The 6,763-nt window shown below is 44.4% G+C and overlaps 1 pseudogene across 1 annotated transcript; it reads right to left on the bottom strand.

The window, feature by feature from the left end:
* Positions 1–1,704: 1,704 nt before the first annotated feature.
* Positions 1,705–5,489, bottom strand: LOC123181422 (deubiquitinase DESI2-like; annotated as a pseudogene). The gene is made up of 4 exons (XR_006491727.1): positions 5,199–5,489; positions 4,823–5,084; positions 3,363–3,430; positions 1,705–2,155 (listed from the first exon to the last, which is right to left on the bottom strand). The product of XR_006491727.1 is annotated as a deubiquitinase DESI2-like (transcript).
* Positions 5,490–6,763: the final 1,274 nt, after the last annotated feature.

The following is a 6,763-nucleotide window of genomic DNA, read 5'->3' as shown; positions in this document are numbered from 1 at the left end:
ACTCCGCAATCCAGTCTTCATCTTGGTCGTGTAGATTCTCTGATTTGCTATAGTGTTATCTCCTCATTCATACAATCATGCAGCTTGTGCTCTGTACAAGTCGAGCCATGGGCCGACCCAGTACTGTCGCCACCGGAAAATGCTTTAGGCGTGAGAAATTTATGTCTTGCTACAAGCGAGATATAGCTCGTGCGTTGCTATGCATCGCTTGAACTCTCCTACAACATGCACAATTTGGCCGCCCTAGTAATGTACCGTACCTCTTCAAGTGATTTTCCTGATGTGTGTTCCCTATCGGTTTGTTTTATATCTATTTCCAAGTTCATGTTTGTTTCCCATTTCATTTTTTGATTTTTATTTTTCCCTCATTGATGAAATAAATGTAAGAACAAATAAATTTTCCATGAAACTTTTTTTTAAATAGTGCATTAAAAAATGTTTATCAATTATTTTCAAGAATGTCATCATTCATTTGGAAAAATGTTCAACGCTATTTTAAAAAATCTATGTATTATTAAAAAATGTTCTTCATGCATTTTTTAAAATGTTCTATGTCTTTTTAGAAAAATTTCACCGTTTATTAATAAAATTATTTTGTAAAATTATTCTTACATTTTCAAAACACGTTGAACATTTAGTTAATATATTTCTAGATTATTACTATAAATACAAAAAGTAATTGTGCATTACTAATTATTGCAGTGTTTTTACATTTCTTTTTTGAATGTAAAACAAATAAAAAGTAAAATAATCATGTACTTGAAAAGGAAAAACAGATAGAAAACACACGTGTGGTAAATCTCTTCAAGAGATAGGCTACACTCCTGGGCCTTGCCTTTTATGACAAGGACAAGGAGCCAAGGAGTATGCCTATGAGCTGAAGAATTGCATCCAAAAACAGGTTTGAGCTCCAAAAACACGTTTTTACTGTTCACACCAGGAGCATTTGAGCTTTAGTATAGAAAGGTACTTCTGCTGATGACCACACATTATCAGCTATATGCCATTGAGCTTCTGAACATAGCATAGTCCGTGAAAGATGGGAGACTGCAGCTCGTTGGAGATGGAGAAATAATCAGCTAGTGAGTGCCTGATGGTTCAATGGACTTTATCTGTATCCGCTCTTCTACCCGCAGCTGCCTCGGCGAGAGGCAAACAATCGGTGAGGAAAGAGACGCCGTGGTCTGTGGCCATTCGTCTCACACCAGAGACGCCATGTCCTGCGGAGGTAAATGCCATGGACCATTCCATGCAACCCAAACGCCATGGTGAATGACATCACCAGAAAGGTTCAAATCAGTTTTTTTTTAAGGGATTAAATTGTGATTTTGGCAAAAAGAAGGTCAAAATAGTGATTTTGGCCGGAAGAAGTAGCGCAAGCGCTTTGGCCTGAAGAGGGGAATCTGCTGTTGATGCTTGGATCTGAATCTGTGTACCCGCCTGTATATCCTGTATATCTACGAACAAACCAATTCCAATAGTTGTACAAGAAGACTGCCTTCCAAGGATCTTGAAGCATTTAAAAGCCACATCCGAGAAGACCTTAATACCTGTAAGAATTATCCCCACTGTTCACTAATGTAGGATGTTTTGGCAGTTTAATGTAAACTACTAAAATGTCGGCGCCACCCATACTCCCTTAGCTATGGTCACTAGTGAGTAGTGCATCTAGTTAAATGGAAGGCAAATGTTTTCTTGGGCACCTTCCGGAAGTTATCAGCCTGGTTAGCGAGCTTGTCAAGCTAGAAGAGTATGTTTCACATTTGATGCTTTCAGTTGCAATGCAGAGACACATAGATTCATGTATGAATAAACAAGTTTGAACAAATGTTTGCTACTGTTACACTACAGATTTCAATACAACGGTCGGTAGGCCTGCTGTGACAGCGGCTACAACCTTGTTGGTTGCTCTGTTGATTGTTGGCGCTGCAAGGGGGGGGGTGTCGTCATCTTCTTGCGAGGGAGTCGACCCACTTGTAGATGGCTTCGCCCCAGCTGAAACAACATTCTTGAACCATGTTCCTTGGAAAGTAGGGCTGCCTCTATTTTGTTCACCAGGAGACTCTTGGGAAGCCTGGTTTTTCGAAGTCAGGCCTGCCATAAATCTATATGCTACTCTACTAGCATTGACAATTTCTGTTTTAGCCTGCCTGAACTGCAAAACATAAAGTCGCAACAATAAAAATCATGTCAAGGAGAATAATCAATACAATATGTATAAGCAAGATAATGCGAAAGTATGGAATAAGTGAATAACAATGAACCCATAACAGTACACGTAAACGTTATTTCAAAGCTTCAATCCAAAGGCACAATACAAAAACTAATAAACACATAGGGTATTCAGCGAGCATATAGCATCTTGATGAAAAAAATATGAACAAAGAAAGCACCCAAAATCAGGGAAGCAAAGAGCGAGACAACCAAATAGAAGAGAGAATTGCAACATTACCTTTAAAGTTAGCTGTGTTCAATTGAAGAACACCAATTATAATATTAAAAAGCAAATAAATGTACATTCGGATTAGTCAAGATCCAAGATGGACATGACATGAACAGAGACTAAAACAGAAAGCATGCTAAGGCCAAACTAATTAGTTTTTTTTTTGCAAAAAACTTAACTGATTAGTTAAATACTTATTTTTTTTCCTTGCTTGGAGTATGTACTTTTCTGAAGTTTTGACATCTATTTGTACCATCACTTTAATATGAGAAAAAGACAGGTACAAAGTCAAACCAATGATTATGCAGTATGGACCCGCAAATACCGTGCATTCATACTTCATATGGTGGCTGCATGGTCCAGACATTGGCTTGCCGGCACTACCACTTGATCACATGCAGCGCAGCATGTTCAATTTACCAAGACAATAATGTTGAAAATTCTGCTGAAATACTCGTCTCACTATCACTAAACCAACCCTAATTTTGCATGTCATGCGGTCACACAAAAAAAGGTAGGAGGTAATAAAATGATCCTTGATTTAATGATGAGGTCAAGGATTAAGAAAACCATAATTGCTTATATGCCAAGATATTGGCAGGTATGAACCAATTGCGATGACAATTTGTGACATCTATCACAAAAATAAATTGCTTCGAAGTACCATATTTGAAAATGAGGGCAGGGCCTAAATCTGGTATCTCCGTCGATATGCTCCTTAACTTGCAGATTGTAATAATGATGTACTGCTGAGATACTGTTATGAAATATCTATGCAACGCAGAACAAACTAAACTCATAACAGTTAGGACAGTGTAACACAGCAAATAATCGCGCATGGAAGTAGTCAATGAATACAACAGTTGTGCTATCAGAAGACAAAAGGACTGGCGCACATACGAACAGATTAAATACACACCTTAACTGCTGTATTCTCAGCAACCACCACAGCAGTATCGCCAGCATTGGCAAAACGATTAACCCAGCCTGCAAGATTCAATATACAAGGTCAGCCAAATAAAAAATAAATCAATTGTTAAGTCATTTCAAATCTGAATGGGAATACTGCATGCTAGCAAGACGGATAACAATCGGGAAACAATGATATCTCCATCACTCTCAAGGCGTCTGGTGGCATATAGCTCAAAATTCATGCAATATCTATGTAGTTTTCACACATTAATAATCTTATCCTAAAGACTTTATACATTAATCATCTTATAGCAAAACTTCAGGTATGAGGGAACAGCAGTTTATCTTCTGAAATCCCAATTTCCATACTATAATAGTACTAACCAAAAAAAAATAGTTCCAAGTCGAGCACAATAAAACCAATCGAACATAGCATAATTGACTCCACGTGGCTGTAGCACTGAAATTTGAGCGTCAATTAATATGGGACGGAGGTAGTATTTGGTTAACTAGTTTTTTTCCTGTTTTTCTTACTATTCCAAATCAGATCACAAAACAAGTTTCAGGCAGCACAGTTCAGCAACGTAAACTGAGCCTTGCAAGTTGTACAAGCTAATATAGAGTTCCGGCGGAAGATAGATAGCTCCTCATGGTCTTAAAAGGCCATGGACACCAGTCCTATCATGTTGAGGCGAATCTCCTCTACTTGTAAGGCAATTGACACCTTCAAGTGAAAGCAATATTAGCTAAATAGTCCTTATACCCCGCACCACTCTTTCCAGCCACATCCACTCTCCTCACAAAACATTTAACACCTTCGAGATAACACAATCCCTTCCGCTTAATCTGCACCACCGATCATCAGCTCTCAAACAAGTCCACTCCTCTCCTGAAGTTGAAGTTCAACACTTCAATATCACCGATCTTATATAGCTGAGTAGCAATATGCAAAACTCTATGCCCTTGGCTTTTACCACAGCAATTAGCTAAACAATATGGTGGTGGGAACAGAAACATTTCAAGTCACAGTCACTGACTATTGGGCCCCTGCTACCAGCTTTCCTTCTTCTTCCTTCTTGCTACTGGTTCCCGTTTGATGGTTGCGGTTAACCAGCAACGTAGCTGAAAGATACAAGGTGAAATGCATAAACGGACGTTCTGACTATCTGCTAGCTGGAAACTATCCCCAAACTATGCGCGAAAGGCTCGGCGTCACCACATCATCCAATTCAATTTCATTTTATTTTCCTAGTCAAGCCAACCTCATTAGCTAAACTGGAATCCTCCTATGGCGGCATCGACAAAGTTGTGAATTACTTTTACCACCAGAGATTTGGTATCCTTTCGGGGCCAGATATACATTTGTAATCCACCTATCGGTACTGACTACTACCACTCCAGTGGCTAATCAGAAGAACAATGCTCCTAATCTCCTCTGATTTCGCAACAAAAACTCCGATTCTTTACCTGGAAGCTTGGGGACGCCGAGCCTGTCGCAGAGCACGTCGCAGAAGTGGTTGCAGTTCCTGGAGAGGAGGTCGTAGGAGTGCCCTGGCCAGTCGCGGCTGAGCTCGCGCAGGATCCTGTTCACGGTGGCTATGGTGCACTCCGTCTCCCCGAGGACGATGCGCTCGCGGTATGTGTACATGGGGTTCTTGCTCACGGGGCAGCTGAACACCCCGCTGCCGTTCTCGCAGAACCCGAACGACCACTCCTCCTCGCCATAGACCTGCACGCGACACATCGGGAAATGAGAATTGGGGATCTGGAGGAGGAGGGGGCAAGCAGGCAGGCAGAATGCGTCGCCGGGATCCGGGAGAGCGGGAGGCGTAGGGGGGAGGACCTGGACGGCGCTGTGGAAGATGCCGCCGAGGCCGATGCGGTCCTTGAAGATGCGGTTGATCTGGAGGATGGTGTTGTTGGTCTTTTCGGAGTCGCTGTTGGTCACGTCGTACACGTGGAGCACCACCTCCTTCATCTCGTCGACGGGCAGCCCCTCCCCCTCCGGCCCTTCCTCCCCCTCTCCGGCGGTGACGGCGGCGGAGCGGTTGGGGCGAACCGGGGAGGGGGATCGAATCGTCGGCGGGCGGGTGGTTGCTTTGCAGGTGGTGGCCGTGGGGGTCACGTCCTCGGTACGGGTATTCTTATCGGCGATGGGATCGGGAACATTTCGAGTTACGGCCACTGACTATTGGGCCTCCATTACCAGCTTTCCTTTTTCTTTCTTGTTGCCGCTGGTTCCATTTCACGGTTGTAGCAACGTGAAAAAGAAAAAAACACCACTCAGTTCATCACGTACCTTGTCCATGCGAGTCGCGAAGAGGCCATCAGACCATAAGACTATCAGAGCATCTGCTCAAACCCCCCTGTAACGTCGGGCGGTCAAAAAAATCTGACTTTTTTTTTGATAAAAACATTTTATTCAATTGATATCGAGGTGATACAACCGCATTGAAAAATACCCAGCCTCTGCATAGCGTGATGCACACAGCCGACAAGTTCAACAAGCCTAAAAATAAATATCGTTTTGCAGCAAAAGTAAATCAGTTCAGCCTAGGTTGGGACAAATCCTATTCAGAGATTACACCAACATCCATGTTAGGAGAAAACCTCCCTGACTGTATGCTCCAGTCGTGTAGACGTCATCATAAAAGCTCTCTGTCCTCCGGCATGTGCAGGATGGACCACGTACGGAGCCATCGTGTACACGCATGAATAACCTTCATAGTCGAGGTTGCGGGTTGCCGTCCTACGCATGGCCTTGGTCAGAGAGTCCTCGTCAGTCGCTGCCGTACCATCGACACCAACGAAGTGACGCCCGCTGCGTCTCAGCGGCGAGTGGTGAAGTCGGCAGTAGCAACATGTCCGGTGTCTCCGAGCGGCGGAGTAGGTGAATGCGGCGAAGGTGAAGAGGCCCCAGAGGGTTGCACCTCAACCTCTGCGACCTCTAGCGGAGGAGACGGTGTGGGCGGCGTCGAGGCCCTGGACACCGTCGCCTCTCCTGGCGACGAAGGAGAAGAAGACAAAGCACGCAGCTCTGCCATCGCCGAGTCACGATCCGCTCGAACCGCGGGAGAGAATACCACTCCCCGCCGCGGAATGACCAGCGACGGCGTCGGTGATGAAGCGCATGGGGAGGCAAACTGCGGATGCCTCCCCCTGTAGATGAGGCCACGCCTTTGAGCCCTCGTCGAGGCGATAGTGTGTTGTCAGCGATGGCCTGGTTGGCGTCGTCGAAAACCGTGGTGTCGAAGTCATCGAGGATGACGGTGGCGTGGTAATCAAGGGCGCCGCGATCGGTGAAGCTGGTGGTGTCGTGGCCGTCGGAGAAGACCTCACAGCTGGCAGCGAAGACCTCCCAGAAGACATGGACAACTGCATGGGCATCACGCCTCCAAATGAAGGTGG

The sequence above is a fragment of the Triticum aestivum genome, chromosome 1D (genome assembly GCF_018294505.1).
Source record: "Triticum aestivum cultivar Chinese Spring chromosome 1D, IWGSC CS RefSeq v2.1, whole genome shotgun sequence".
In the NCBI taxonomy this organism is placed as follows: Eukaryota; Viridiplantae; Streptophyta; class Magnoliopsida; order Poales; family Poaceae; genus Triticum; species Triticum aestivum.
Note: the sequence above shows the minus strand (reverse complement) of the source record. Positions and strands in the feature narration are given on the sequence as shown.